We start from the raw sequence: 16,630 nt of genomic DNA on the forward strand, positions 1-16,630 counted from the left end.
TCTAGAATGTGATTTTCTTTCATTACTTACCAATTAACTGAAATGGATCTGTTACTCCATAAAGGGCAGAGATGGTATCATTGATAATTTCTACTAGAGTTAGCAATGAGTTTCCTAGTCTTTTCTGAATGATTAGTGTAATGGAAACAATGCTCTGATTTTCTTCACACAAAAAATGAGTCAGTAATTTAGGTAGTTTTCCTAAATAATCAAGAATGGCCTCATTTTAGAGTTGATTTCTGAGACCAAAATTCCATGCTTATTTATTTAATTTGGGTTGTATACAGACCAGTGTCAGAATTCCATTCCTAAATTGCATGAGATGTTAGTCTGAGACAAACAGGGCCAGGTGTTCTGACAACAAAGGAAATACAGATTCAGTAGAGGCACAAGGAGATCCAGGGCAGGAAGCTAGGAGAGAGGGAAGAAAAAAGAAAAGAGTAGCATTAAATCTGAATCATGGCCAAATATTAACTGGGTTACACATTCATTTCTCTGTGTGTCTCTTCCAGGTGGTAAGTATTTGGCCTATTGCCCCCAAAAAAGACTGATGAATTTAAGCTGCAACCTTTATAGTAGTAATAAAGCTGCTTGATTTCATGTTCCTAATCTGGAGCATTCTAATTTTTACATCAAGTGATCAAGACACAAACTTTATGAGAGCCATTATAAAAGAACTCTGTAAGATGTTACCCCTCACTACACTGTCTTAACACCCACAATCTTCTAGAAATGTTGAAAAGAAAAATGACATCCTTAAATTGGTCAAAACTTTCAGAAAATCTTGAGTTCCCTTGGTCAAAGGCATTCTCCCACTATCACTTATGGTCATATGATCTACTTCCTCAGGCAAGCACCAGTTATCTATCAACTGATAATATGTTTAAGGACGTCACCTCCAATGCTAGAAACGCTCCACATCATATTGAAAATATACATAAAATACTAAAGCACATTCAAATCCTAGGGAGGATGAAAGATATATAAAATTCAACTGGAGTTTTTCAAAGGGCCCTTGAGGCTTTGGTTTCTATGTCCCATCTTTACAGTTTTTTCAGACTTATGCTGTTGATATGTAATGCATAACCCCCAAATAACCTTGGCTGTTTAAAATTTCTCCAACAATGCTGATTTAAATTATCAAGTGATTAGTCTATGCCATGATGAGTAGTTTCATTGAGAAATTTAGCTAACATCCATTTGAAATTATCTGGTGCCACTAAGCCACCATCTTCAGAGTGCCAGATATTATCTGAGTAAAAGAAGAAGTTAGATTTATTTCCATACTTCCTTTCCAGAATCAGGAGCTAAATATTGATATTTTATAATGGTCTCTCTGGATTCCTACAGAGAGTTATCCTTTGAAGGTTTAGATAGGTTTACATTCTTGATTAATACTCATTTATTTTAGCATAGTGATTTAGATTAGTCTAGAGCATTTCCTTTAGTTTCCGTATTATTTCATTTCCATGAGCTTTGATTTTTTTAAATAGCCACCTCTCTAGGAAGTGAGATTGCATCTATGAATTCCTGAAACTTGCTGTCCATTTTTGATGGAGGTTCCAATAGAGATGAGGAAATTCATTTGTTTTGAAAGCATCCAAAAGTCATGTATGACTCCATAAGCATAATTACTATCTGTATATATGTTTACTTTCTGGCCTTTGGCTAGCTAACAAGATCTAGTTAATACATAAGCTTTGCTTTCTGGGCTGATTTTTACCTCAGGTAAAAGACTATATTCTAAAGCTAAGCTTAAATTAATCATATCATACTTGATATCCTCCAGTTTCAGTTTTGAAGTATGAACCACTAATAAACAATACTAGGTCAAGATTATCAATGGGAGTCTATACTAATCCGACTAAGGTACAGAACATTCCCCAAGGGAGGTAAGACAGACATGATGTTCCTCTCATTCTGATGGAGACAGGAGAGTGGCAGGATTCGGTATATTGCAACAGTGAATGATAAGGTAAGAGTGAGAGTAACAGAATCACATAAGAAATTAATTGGCTGGCTGAAAAGTGTTGTGCATTCTCAATTAGTATTAATATCTGTGCTGCATGAAGAACCATGAATTCAAAGAATGAATCTAGAACTAGTTCAGCAGATGCATAACATCAATAAGTTTTAAAGAGACAGCTGTTGTCCTAGAAAAGGAAGATAGACCTTTGCAACCAAGTCAAGGGTAAATCTATGGTAAGCAATGCATTTTTTTATACTTCCCATAAAGTCAAGTTAAAACCCCAAAACTTCTTCAGATATCTTATGCACAAATAGATAAAAAGGCTCTTAATAATTAGTAATACTTGAGAAAGTCTGTTGAAGAGCCTTCTTTAGGCTACAGAATATCTGTTCATGTTGGGGTCCAGAGGAAAGGCTCTGTTATTGAAGATTTAGTTAATTCATAAAGTATTGCAATCTCAGGGGAAAAAATGGCATACATTGTTTGCAAAATCCTGTTGAACCTAAATGCCTTTTCAATTATTATTTTGTAAGAAGCCTAGGATGAGATTGGATAGTTTTCAGTATATTAAGATAGAATGCCTTTCCCTGCTGAGATATGCCACATCCTAAATAATGGACTATGTCTTGGAATAACTATAATTTATCTTTTGAAACTTTATGTCTCTTTTCTGCTAAGGCTAAGGGCAAACAAAAGGAATATTTTTAAAGGGCTTCCTTGCTCTCTGAACAAAGTAAGGATAGATCCATGTTGTATCATAACAGAATTACAAGAAAAAATTAGATCTTTCAAATCTAGATGGAGAACTCGGGGAAAAAGTGTGAATTCCTATAGCATGACATCAAGTTTAAAAGTCCATGTACAGGGATCCCTGGGTGGCTCAGCGGTTTGGTGCCTGCCTTTGGCCCAGGGCTGATCCTGGAGACCCGGGATCAAGTCTCACATCGTGCTCCCTGCATGGAGCCTGCTTCTCCCTCTGCCTGTGTGTCTCTGCCTTTCTCTCTTTATCTCTCATGAATGAATGAATAAAATCTTTAAAAATAAGTAAATAAATACATAAATAAAAGTCCATGTACAAGCTCCATGAAATAAAGATGATAACTTCCCAAGCTAGTCTAATGGCCTAACATAAAAGAATATGACTTTTTAAAGAGATAGTTGAGCTCATGTTAATATACAATGTATACAAAGTTATGTACTATCTTAATTAGAAAAGTTAAATTAAGGAATGCCTCAAGAGCACTAGTCTGTAATAATTATCAGATGAATCATCTATAAATCTAAACAAAGCTGTCATTTCATGTGGGGTAGGAAAATTAGGAAAAAGAAAAAAAAGGTGGTTTTACAGATATTTTTCAGAATTTTCAACAAATGTATTTACAAGTGACTTCCTTTTCTCCTTTCTTTCTTTCTTTCTTTCTTTCTTTCTTTCTTTCTTTCTTTTTTTTTTTCAAATGATATCTTATAAAGTAAGTGGATAAATAATGGCTCATATTAGCAGTGGAGGGAGTCAGGCATGGTTTGGTGGCTGAGAAGAAAGTCTTTGATATTACACCATGTGGGACGCCTGGGTGGCACAGTGGTTGAGCATCTATCTGCCTTCAGTTCAGCATGTGATCCTGGGGTCCTGGGATCCTGTCCCACACCGGGATCCCTGCATGGAGCCTGCTTCTCCCTCTGTCTGTGTCTCTGCCTCTCTCTCTCTCTCTCTCTCTGTGTCTCTCATGAATAAATAAATAAAAATCTTTAAAAAAAGTCACTAAAGTTCATTTTTCCTGTCCCTTCCCTATCGATTTTGCTTATCACCTTTCTTTTTTTCTCCCATGAATAAATAAATAAAATATTTTAAAAAGAAAGAAAAAGAAATTACACCACGTGAGGATATTAACTTTTGGCACTTAATATCGACTAAATTATTTTGAAGAGGTTTTTTTTTTTTTTTTTTTTTTTAACGCCTTAGCTTCTACACTGACAAATGGAGAATAAGACTATCCATCCCACTGAGGTTATATTAGGGAAAGTTTTAGTAAAATTAAACTGTATTAAATTTTCTCAGTGTTTTCACACAGCCCTTAGATCCCTAATCCTAGTCCTAAATCAATCTTAATACATCGTTTTGATAGAAGCCAGCACTGTGGAACAGAATACATTCACAAAAAATATAACTATATATATATATATATATATATATATATATATATAACGTGAATAATATAATTATAGCAAACATATTTTGTATAAGTATAGTATATAGTAAGTGTATAATGTAACTATGGCATATAGTATAAAATAAATATGTATGTATAAACTAAACCTGAACTTAATCTCTTCTCTCAACCTTGCTATGTCTAAATTCCTTTATTTTTTTATTATTTTTTTTAATTTATTTTTTATTGGTGTTCAATTTACTAACATACAGAATAACCCCCAGTGCCCGTCACCCACTCACTCCCACCCCCCGCCCTCCTCCCCTTCTACCACCCCTAGTTCGTTTCCCAGAGTTAGCAGTCTTTACGTTCTGTCTCCCTTTCTGATATTTCCCACACATTTCTTCTCCCTTCCCTTATATTCCCTTTCACTATTATTTATATTCCCCAAATGAATGAGAACATATAATGTTTGTCCTTCTCCGACTGACTTACTTCACTCAGCATAATACCCTCCAGTTCCATCCACGTTGAAGCAAATGGTGGGTATTTGTCATTTCTAATAGCTGAGTAATATTCCATTGTATACATAAACCACATCTTCTTTATCCATTCATCTTTCGTTGGACACCGAGGCTCCTTCCACAGTTTGGCTATCGTGGCCATTGCTGCTATAAACATCGGGGTGCAGGTGTCCCGGCGTTTCATTGCATTTGTATCTTTGGGGTAAAACCCAACAGTGCAATTGCTGGGTCGTAGGGCAGGTCTATTTTTAACTGTTTGAGGAACCTCCACACAGTTTTCCAGAGTGGCTGCACCAGTTCACATTCCCACCAACAGTGTATGAGGGTTCCCTTTTCTCCGCATCCTCTCCAACATTTGTTGTTTCCTGCCTTGTTAATTTTCCCCATTCTCACTGGTGTGAGGTGGTATCTCATTGTGGTTTTGATTTGTATTTCCCTGATGGCAAGTGATGCAGAGCATTTTCTCATATGCATGTTGGCCATGTCTATGTCTTCCTCTGTGAGATTTCTGTTCATGTATTTGCCCATTTCATGATTGGATTGTTTGTTTCTTTGGTGTTGAGTTTAATAAGTTCTTTATAGATCTTGGAAACTAGCCCTTTATCTGATACATCATTTGCAAATATCTTCTCCCATTCTGTAGGTTGTCTTTGAGTTTTGTTGACTGTATCCTTTGCTGTGCAAAAGCTTCTTATCTTGATGAAGTCCCAATAGTTCATTTTTGCTTTTGTTTCTTTTGCCTTCGTGGATGTATCTTGCAAGAAGTTACTATGGCCGAGTTCAAAAAGGGTGTTGCCTGTGTTCTTCTCTAGGATTTTGATGGGATCTTGTCTCACATTTAGATCTTTCATCCATTTTGAGTTTATCTTTGTGTATGGTGAAAGAGAGTGGTCTAGTTTCATTCTTCTGCATGTGGATGTCCAATTTTCCCAGCACCATTTATTGAAGAGACTGTCTTTCTTCCAATGGATAGTCTTTCCTCCTTTATCGAATATTAGTTGCCCATAAAGTTCAGGGTCCACTTCTGGATTCTCTATTCTGTTCCATTGATCTATGTGTCTGTTTTTGTGCCAGTACCACCCGTAAAACAATCAATGTGATTCATCATATCAGCAAGAGAAAAACCAAGAACCATATGATCCTCTCATTGGATGCAGAGAAAGCATTTGACAAAATACAGCATCCATTCCTGATCAAAACTCTTCAGAGTGTAGGGATAGAGGGAACATTCCTCAACATCTTAAAAGACATCTATGAAAAGCCCACAGCAAATATCATTCTCAATGGGGAAGCACTGGGAGCCTTTCCCCTAAGATCAGGAACAAGACAGGGATGTCCACTCTCACCACTGCTGTTCAACATAGTACTGGAAGTCCTAGCCTCAGCAATCAGACAACAAAAAGACATTAACGGCATTCAAATTGGCAAAGAAGAAGTCAAACTCTCCCTCTTCGCCAATGACATGATACTCTACATAGAAAACCCAAAAGTCTCCACCCCAAGATTGCTAGAACTCATACAGCAATTCGGTAGCGTGGCAGGATACAAAATCAATGCCCAGAAGTTAGTGGCATTTCTATACACTAACAATGAGACTGAAGAAAGAGAAATTAAGGAGTCAATCCCATTTACAATTGCACCCAAAAGCATAAGATACCTAGGAATAAACCTCACCAAAGATGTAAAGGATCTATACCCTCAAAACTATAGAACACTTCTGAAAGAAATTGAGGAAGACACAAAGAGATGGAAAAATATTCCATGCTCATGGATTGGCAGAATTAATATTGTGAAAATGTCAATGTTACCCAGGGCAATATACACGTTTAATGCAATCCCTATCAAAATACCATGGACTTTCTTCAGAGAGTTAGAACAAATTATTTTAAGATTTGTGTGGAATCAGAAAAGACCCCGAATAGCCAGGGGAATTTTAAAAAAGAAAACCATATCTGGGGGCATCACAATGCCAGATTTCAGGTTGTACTACAAAGCTGTGGTCATCTAAATTCCTTTAATAAGAAATTTACTTAACATGAGTTCATATATTAGTTTCCTGGAACTGCCATAACAAAGTACCACAAACAGGGTGTTTGTTTAAACAATAAAAATTTATTGTCACACAGTTCTGGAGACTGGGTCTGAAATCAGAGTATCAGCCGAGTTGGGCCGTGAGGGAGACTGTCCCACACCTATCTCCTAGTTTCTGGTAGCCTTAGGCATTCCTTGGATTGTAGATGATGTTCACAGTGTGTCTTCATATTGGCTTCCTTCTATCCATGTCTACTTGTATTCAAATTACCCCTTTAATAACACCAATATTGGATTGGGACCAGCCCTAATGACTTAACCTTATCTTGATCATCTATAAAGATCCTTTTTTGTATTCAGCTTATGTTTACATGTACTAGGAGATAGGATCTTTTTCAGCGGCCACAATTCAACCCACAGTACTCCACATAAATATTAACACTAGTGCAATTATATAAATGCTGTACATATAAAATTTCAGTTATATTTACATTTTCAAAAAATCTTTCTTACTCTACATCTTCATTCTGTGACCATTCTGTTTTTTTTTTAATTTATTTTTTATTGGTGTTCAATTTACCAACATACAGAACAACCCCCAGTGCCCGTCACCCATTCACTCCCACCCCCCGCCCTCCTCCCCTTCTACCACCCCTAGTTCGTTTCCCAGAGTTAGCAGTCTTTACGTTCTGTCTCCCTTTCTGATATTTCCCACACATTTCTTCTCCCTTCCCTTATATTCCCTTTCACTATTATTTATATTCCCCAAATGAATGAGAACATATAATGTTTGTCCTTCTCCGACTGACTTACTTCACTCAGCATAATACCCTCCAGTTCCATCCACGTTGAAGCAAATGGTGGGTATTTGTCATTTCTAATGGCTGAGGAATATTCCATTGTATGCATAAACCACATCTTCTTTATCCATTCATCTTTTGATGGACACCGAGGCTCCTTCCACAGTTTGGCTATTGTGGACATTGCTGCTAGAAACATCGGGGTCAGGTGTCCCGGCGTTTCATTGCATCTGAATCTTTGGGGTAAATCCCCAACAGTGCAATTGCTGGGTCATAGGGCAGGTCTATTTTTAACTCTTTGAGGAACCTCCACACAGTTTTCCAGAGTGGCTGCACCAGTTCACATTCCCACCAACAGTGTAAGAGGGGACCATTCTGGTTTTAATTCTTGTTTATATTATAATTTCTACATTGAGTCTGAATATAATGAGCCCTATGTGAATACCAGTGTCTATGCATGGACACTTGAACTATAATAAAACCTTACATTAAAATAATATAAATAAATAAGTAAACAAATCTGATGCAAAAAATGATGTCAATATCTTCATCTAGGTACATTGAAATGAGAAAAAGGGAAATAGACATCTGTAGCAACACATACATTTTATTATTTGTTTTAGCATTTAAATTAAGGTTTTTAATTATGGTATAACACAGTAAAGAAAGGCCAATTGTTGATTACTACAATGAAGATTCATATTCTAATACCTATATTTGCCTGGCATAGCTGGTAATTCAAGGAATAATGCCTGACATGCACTTTATGTTATAAAGTTCATGTTAGTTGGGTTGGAAGCACTGCAAGCAAAAATAAAGTCTGTTAGGTTCAAGGTTGCAGTAAGATTCAAAAGATCATGCATTACAGAAAGAAAAGATCTGAAAAGGACACCGGAGAATATGAATTCCATGGACCATGAATAAGATATCCTTTATAGTTAGGTAGCTATCTTTCTTAAAGTCAAACATTTTTCTTCAGTTTTGAGAAAGAATCAAGGTCCCAAACAATTCAATTTTATGGTGTTCTGACCCCCAATAATTACAACATGAAATAAGACTGAGAATTAAGTTAGAGAAGAGGAATCACTTACTTCTGGTGAAGCTTGAGGAATATCTATGAAGATCTGAAAAATAAAACCACCTTTGCTTTTTTGAGGAAATGAGGACAGGAATTTTATCTAATACTGCATCATTTCACATGTAGAGTACTAATAGAAACTAAGCAAAATATATTTTATCTAATATTGTATATTTCACATGGAGAGTAACAAAGACCCAACAATGGAAAAACCAAATTAACATGTACATTTTTTATGAACATGCCATATGAATAAAAATGGGGGAAAAAAAGGGGGCGCCTGGGTAGCTTAGCGGTTTGGTGTCTGCCTTTGGCCCAGAGCGTGATCCTGGAGTCCCAGGATCGAGTCCCACATCAAGCTCCCTGCATGGAGTCTGCTTCTCCTGCCTATGTCTCTGCCTCTCTCTGTGTCTCTCATGGATAAATAAATAAAATCTTTAAAAAAAATGGAAAAAATATTGCAGCTCTCTTTTTAAAAATCTGCGGGTGGTTACCCTCATGTGTTGTTGTTTTCACATTAGAGAAATTCAAATAAGGAATATCTCAAATGCCAACCTTCCAAAGTAACCAACAGCAACATTTTATGGACTGCAATGTATCATTCCTTCCTTTTAATTGCATCTTTAAAATACTTTTTCAAATAGATTTTTTATGTTTTATTTATTTTTTTGTTTCTTTATTTTTTATTAATTTTTTAAAATTTTTTATAAATGTATTTTGTATTGGTGTTCAATTTGCCAACATATAGAATAACACCCAGTGCTCATCCCGTCAAGTGCCCACCTCAGTGCCCATCACCCAGGCACCTCCACTCCCCTCCCACCTCTTCTTCCACCACCCCTAGTTCGTTTCCCAGAGTTAGAAGTCTCTCATGTTCTGTCTCCCTTTCTGATATTTCCCACTCATTTTTTCTCCTTTCCCCTTTATTTCCTTTCACTATTTTTTTTATATTCCCCAAATGAATGAGACCATATAATGTTTGTCCTTCTCCGATTGACTTACTTCACTCAGCATAATACCCTCCAGTTCCATCCACGTTGAAGCAAATGGTGGGTATTTGTCGTTTCTAATGGCTGAGTAATATTCCATTGTATACATAAACCACATCTTCTTTATCCATTCATCTTTCGATGGACACCGAGGCTCCTTCCACTGTTTGGCTATTGTGGACATTGTGCTATAAACATCGGGGTGCAGGTGTCCCGGTGTTTCATTGCATCTATATCTTTGGGGTAAATCCCCAGCAGTGCAATTGCTGGGTCAGGGCAGATCTATTTTTAACTCTTTGAGGAACCTCCACACAGTTTTCCAGAGTGGCTGCACCAGTTCACATTCCCACCAACAGTGTAAGAGGGTTCCCCTTTCTCCACATCCTCTCCAACATTTGTGGTTTCCTGCTTTGTTAATTTTCCCCATTGTCACTGGTGTGAGGTGGTATCTCATTGTGGTTCTGATTTGTACTTCCCTGATGGCAAGTGATGTGGAGCATTTCTTCATGTGCTTGTTGGCCATGTCTATGTCTTTAGACAGCCTCACATAATGTGGTCAGAAGTAGCTAAATTTTTATTAAAAAAATCTGTTAAGACTGAAGGCTACAGTATATGAGTATCATGTCAGAGATAGGGCTGTTCTGAGCCATAAGGAATATAAAGCATGGCTACATATATTGGTGCTTTAGGCGAACTAAAGATGCAGAACATTGAAGCTTGTTATTTGCAATTTTTAAATGTTTTTTTCAAGTAAAATATTTTAAAGTAGCTTTAGGTTCACAGCAAAATCAAGAGGAATGTACAGAGATTTCCCATGTACTCCCAGTCCTATATGTGCATAGACTCTCCTATTATACTTATCCCCAAACAAGGTGTTAACATTTGTTAAAACTTCTGAACCCAGTGACACATCATATCACCCAAAGTCCACAGTTTACCTTAGTGCTCACTCTTGGTGGTGTACGTTCTATGCTTTTAGACAAATGTATATCAAGATGTATCTACTATTACAGTATCACAGAGAGTATTTTCACTGCCCTAAAAATTGTCTATGCTCCACCTATTCACCCTTCTCCCACAACCCCTGATCTTTTTATTGTCTCCACAGTTTAACCTTCCTCCAGAATGTCCTATAGTTGGAATCTTGTAGCCTTTTCAGATAGGTTTCTTTCACTTAGTAATATGCATTTAAGGTTCCTCCATGTCTTTAGATGCATGGCTTGATAGCAAATTTCTTTTTAGCACAGAAGAATGTTTTGCTATCTGGATATACCACAGTTTGGTTATCCATTCACCCACTGAAGGGCTTATTTGTAAAAGACCAAAATCAGGTTGGCAGTATGTAGTATGTGTCCTAGTTTGGGGTGTGTCAAAGCAGATCCTGAGTCAAGAATGATTACAAGAACTGTTTTGGAAGGCAAATTCAGGAAGTACTGCGAGGGGGTAAAAAAGCAGCAAAGAGAAGGGAGGCAACCTAATACAAAGTATAACAAGAAGCCTGGTTGTCCCTATGGTACTTGGGCTGGAGACCCTTTGGGAAACTTTTGAAACATAGCAGAGATTTGTTTTTAGAGGGGTGAGGAAGAGAAAATTTACTTACCAACCGCTATCTCTTAGGACAAACCTGGAAAACATTATTTATGCACCTTCCAGATGTCCTACTGTATAGCTTCCCTAGCCAGAAGTCTTCAGACGCAGAGCCACTAAGTATGTAAGGGAAATGTCTACAGGTGACTTCTGGAGTGAAAAAGGGAATTTGGGTAGTGAATTGTCACAGTGTCTCATAGTATGATAGTTTTATGTTATTTGTGAGGTGGCTTAAAATTTAAAATAATCTGGGCACAAATGTTTAACTTGATATGTTACTAATGGCATTTGAAATATTATTCATTGCAGTAATAGTGCAGTAATAATGGAAAACTTAGAATGTAGTGTATAAGAATATAAAAAATCACATCAACTCCATCACTGAGAAATAACTAATACTATAAGTCTACACATGTACAAATCTAAGTATACACATGTACAAATCTGTTATTTTATGATAATATTTTTTTTCCATTTCACCTAATTCTATTTTACGCATACAAATTCATGTGCAACGACATACAACTATCTTATTTTGTCTCAAAGACAATATTATAATTAATCAATCCCTAATACTTCTAGGTATTTGATGATGTTTGCAAGAATACTTTACATAAATTCTATCTACTTTAGTTATCTCATATTATAGAAATTATCTATCATTTGGGGAAAGAAAAAAGAGCAAGCCTTTCCATTATTAGCCAGATATTTTTAAAATTAGGTTTCCAATTTTTTGAAAAATATTTTATGTAACACAAGTTCATTTAAGCAATTTTGAAAAAGTTAGAAAATACAAAGCATCTCAAAATCACAAAAAACTCAATCACTCATACATAACCAATTATACCATATATATGCAGTTGTAGAAAGAGCACAATGATAATTTTAATCATTTTATTTTACTCAGCTATTACACAAATATTCATGTATACATTATTATTTTAATTTATAAAGCAATGTTTTTAATAATCTCACATTTCCCTAGTTTTTAATAGTCATGTATGGCAGATTAATTTTATTTTTTATTTTTTAAGAGATTTTACTTATTTGAGAGAGACAGCACTAGCAGGGGAAGCACCAGAGAGAGAGAGGGAGAAGCAGGGAGCCCAATGCAGGGCTCCCCAAAGTAATTTTATAACTGCCCCCAGAATAATTTTATAATATTTACATTATTCGCTGGGCCTTCAAGTCCATACATCACATGTGCACACACACAAATACAACTATCACTACCACCAAAAAACCTATAGGTTTGTCTTTCTCCTTCTAGCCTCATTTAAAATTTATCCTTGGCAGGTTTATACATTGTTTTATATATTTTTCCAATTAAAATTACAAGTGTTGGGGGCACTTGGGTGGCTCAGTTGGTTAAGTGGTTAAGCCTCTGCCTTTGGCTCAGGTCATGATCCCAGGGTCCTGGGACTGAGCCCCACATTGGGCTCTCTGATCATCAGAGAGTCTGCTTCTCCCTCCACTGCTCTCCCTCCTCCTACTCATGCTCTCTCTCTCTTAAATGAATAAATAACATATTTTTAAAAATGAGAAGTTTTTTAGAATATATGTTATACACTTTTATATCCTTACTATTGACAGACTAATTAAAATTCATTTGGAATCAAAATTTGAACTGACATGATATTAAAATGTTACAATCTGCCTTTATGTCAGACAAATTTTATGTCAGTCTATATACATAAATACACAAATTTTACATGTACCCAAACATGTAAAATTTGCCTAAAATCAGCAGGTTTACTTGACAAATTAAGAGATGACTGACTCAAAATAGGCGGATGAACTTTATTCAGAAATGCTGTTTTAAATATCGTAGAATAAAAAAGGAATTAGCTTAAAAGTTGTTCAAGTCAGAAATTTATATTCAAGCTATATTAATATCAAACTTTAACCCAACCAAAAGGCTTATTTTTTCATAAGCTACACACACACACACACACACACACACACACACCACTCACTCAGAGTTACTAAATTTCAACTCACCACAGAATGACTCAACTGCTTGTCTGTCGGATTTCTATCAAGATATCTCTGCTTTACCTGTTGGGAGTTTAAGGTAATTTTGAGAGTCTTAACTTTTTAAAAGACTCTATTCACATGACTTCTTTACAGCTTAAAAATGCATTATCTGTGAACTCCAAGATTTCAAATATGAAACACTAATGGAAAATTTCTATAATGCAATTGTTCTCAGTTTTTTGAAGTGACTATAAAAAGGGGTTAATATCATAAAATACTCTTTTTGTTGATAAATTGGATACATTTTCGGACCTCCATAAGCTATAGTACTGGCCAAAATCTGTATGCCGTATTTCCCACAATGAAAAGCTTTAAGTTAGTGGAAGAGAGAAACTAAGAGTCTTCAGGCATAGCCATCAATCACATAAGACTCTAGGCTTATATGTACCACAGTAACTTCTACTTTAAATCATCTTTAAAGATTGAGTAGTGGCTTAAAGAATATAAAATTTTGGGATGCTTGAGTGGCATGTTGAAGTTGCTTTTCACTTTTGAATCACTGAAAACTGTATTTGTAACAGATCATCAGTGACACAATAGGTATTATCAACGAGGATTTGGAACTTATTAGAAATATCATTATTCATTTACATACTGAAGACTATATATGAAAAATTGGGACTAATTTATTTTAGATATTGTGTATGGCCTTCTTTGATATTTCAAATCTGTTTTAAATGTTGCTCAATTGCTTGGGCAGTGTTTTATATATTTTTAGTTAAATGTATCTGTATTTTAGAATAAAACATAAAAAGTGTATGTCAGGATTGTTCTTCACATTTGTCATTTTAAAAATATTAAGTTTACAAAGAATTAAGGGAGTCTCTTGGGATGATCTAAATGTTTTCTACAGATAGCATCTGACCTGCTTTTTTGAAGAATGAATTAGGGATAGTCTGGAAAAGGAAAATGTATGGTGGAGAGAGGAAGACAATACTGGGTGAAGAGAAATTAATAGGCTAGTAGGAGATGGAAAAGCTGGCACATTTGTGTGTCTGCAAGCAGTTTGTTCTAGAGTATGATGGGAAAATGGTGCCACTGAGATTGAGGGTAAAGCATGTGAAAGTATTTGAATGATTCAGTAAAATTTACAGAGGTTAGGATTCCTTATAGGAGTCATTAGGATATTTTAGACAAAGGCATAACCTATATGATCAACATTATATAAAGGACATTATATAAACTGTGTGAATGTATTTGAGGGGATGAAAAATAAAATCAACTAGGAAACTACTTTAATTACATACAAAGAATAATTATGTCTGAATCAAGACCACAGCAAACCAAAGGAAAGGGATACGTGAATTCATGATAGATAAAGCAGAATAATCAGGGCATTCTGAATGGATTTGAAGTAGAAAAGAAGAAATAGGACTAAGGATGGTTTTCTCATTACCATTTCCAATTGCTCTTATTTGGGCCTATTGATGCATGGTCATTTACTTATTACTTATTGATTCCCTTATTCACTTAGGCAATATTTTCATTTAAGACCTCTTATATACCAAGTACTGTGCTATAAACTAGGCACATGGCAGTGAACAAGTTAGATAAGATTTCTTATTTCATTATATTGCCAAATTCATTCCAATTGCCAAATTAGTTCTAAAATATTAAAAGCATATAAAACTTATGATTTCTAAATTGATTGAAACATGATTTATGACTGATTGTGACATTCCCTTTTTACATACTGTGACCCACCATCCAGGCTGTTCTCTAGAGTTGTCAACCCGTGTAATTTCACTTATACAAGTCTTTTTTTGCACCTTTTCTTTTTCTACCTGTAACTAGCTATAATAGGTAATAAACATTCCTTGAATTTGTATCCCAAAATACAGTAGTTATATATAGTTTGAGTGAACTGTTAAGAAGGAAAAATGTCTAAAAGGAATACTAAAGATAATATAAATAATAATTTGGTGGTTTATTATATTGATCAATGAAATTTTATGTATCTTACTTTATCTGCACTGCAAAATAAACATTTGAGTTAAAAAGATATTAGTTTCTCATTCTACAGAAAAATAAATAAAAGTTCAGAAAGTGTAAATTATTTGTCCAAAATCACAACAGATAGATAATAAAGGTTACTTTGGGAATTTAAATTTAAATTTAAAATTTAAATTTAAAATTTAAATATAATTCCTTCAACTCTATGTTTAAAGGAGTTACATTACATTTCTTTTTTAAAGGAGTTTAAAAGAGTTACATTACATTTCTTTAAAGGAGTTACATTACATTTTAAAGGAGTTTAAAGGAGTTACATTACATTTCTTTTTTTAAAAGGCATATGCTATTTAAAGGAGTTACATTACATTTCTTTTTTTAAAAGGCATATGCTATTAAGTCAATATGAACAACACTGCCATAGCTTTTTTTAAAAAATGGGAAAAAATACACTTGATATGAAAAAGGTGTAATGGGTTTAGAACTATGATCTTAAGCCATAAATTAAAGGAGTACTATCTCTCTGTTTTTATAATTTGGGCATTTAATTGGATCTTAGAATATTTTCTTTGGCTATCCCTATGACCTAAGTGAATAAAAAAAAATACTGGGGAGTGGTATAACAATCGAAAAAGGAATATGAAATAATAAATCTTAAAAAGAAAAAAAGCGATGTTTGGGTGGCTCAGTGTTTGGGCGCCTGCCTTCGACTCGGGTCGTGATCCCTGGATACAGGATTGAGTCCTGCATGGGGCTCCCTGTGAGGAGCCTGCCTCTCCCTCTGCCTGTGTCTCTGCCTGTCTCTCTCTTTTGTATCTCTCATGAATAAATAAATCTTTGAAAAGAAGAAAAAGGAATATAAAATTTATCATTGTTTTTATTCAGTTTGCTTTTCTTGTGATTAAATATAAGCCTTTATAAAGTTTCATTATTTATTATATTCATTATTTGTATACATTTAAAAACATTTTCTTACATTGCTTTCATTTCCTACATTAATAGAATGCATTATATATGCATATTTTCACTACAGATTAGTGTTATAAATAAGACAGACATTTTAAAATGCTCTCTGAACCATTCCCTCTCCATGTTTTATTACTGGGAATTCAAATCTTGGCCTCAAGTAGATCTACTCTTATATATTTTTCCCACAATAAGATAAAACCTGATTGATATTCAACACAGGTTCTATTTTAAAGCGTACCATCTGTGACAGTTCCTTTTTGAACACCAGCATTATGCTGACATTGCATTACTAAAATGAAGGATTCCTGACACTATGAGAAGTCCCAGGACTCTGACCTAGAAAAAAATGGCTCTTCTTCAGCATGTTTTGTTTCTCTTAGTTATTGAGAAAAAAACACAAAACGGGATTCTATTAATACCCAAATTCTAAAACCTACAGTGCTAGTGTGATACCTGTTTATTTATTTATTTATTTATTTATTTATTTATTTATTTATTTATTTTTATTTTTGTGATACCTGTTTAAACATCCCAGGTCTTTCAAAGATT

The 16,630-nt window shown here is 34.9% G+C and overlaps 1 long non-coding RNA gene across 2 annotated transcripts in view; it reads right to left on the bottom strand.

The window, feature by feature from the left end:
- Positions 1–232: 232 nt before the first annotated feature.
- The window catches only part of LOC112662420 (uncharacterized), a 177,010-nt gene continuing 160,612 nt past the window's right edge, over positions 233–16,630 (bottom strand). For both annotated transcript variants that reach the window (XR_007401909.1, XR_004814349.2), the window contains exons 6-8: positions 13,127–13,183; positions 8,563–8,595; positions 233–411 (exon numbers count right to left, since the gene is read on the bottom strand). This is a non-coding gene — a long non-coding RNA (uncharacterized LOC112662420). The remainder of the gene's footprint in view (positions 412–8,562; positions 8,596–13,126; positions 13,184–16,630) is intronic.

This window comes from Canis lupus, chromosome 13 (genome assembly GCF_003254725.2).
Source record: "Canis lupus dingo isolate Sandy chromosome 13, ASM325472v2, whole genome shotgun sequence".
Taxonomy (NCBI): Eukaryota; Metazoa; Chordata; class Mammalia; order Carnivora; family Canidae; genus Canis; species Canis lupus.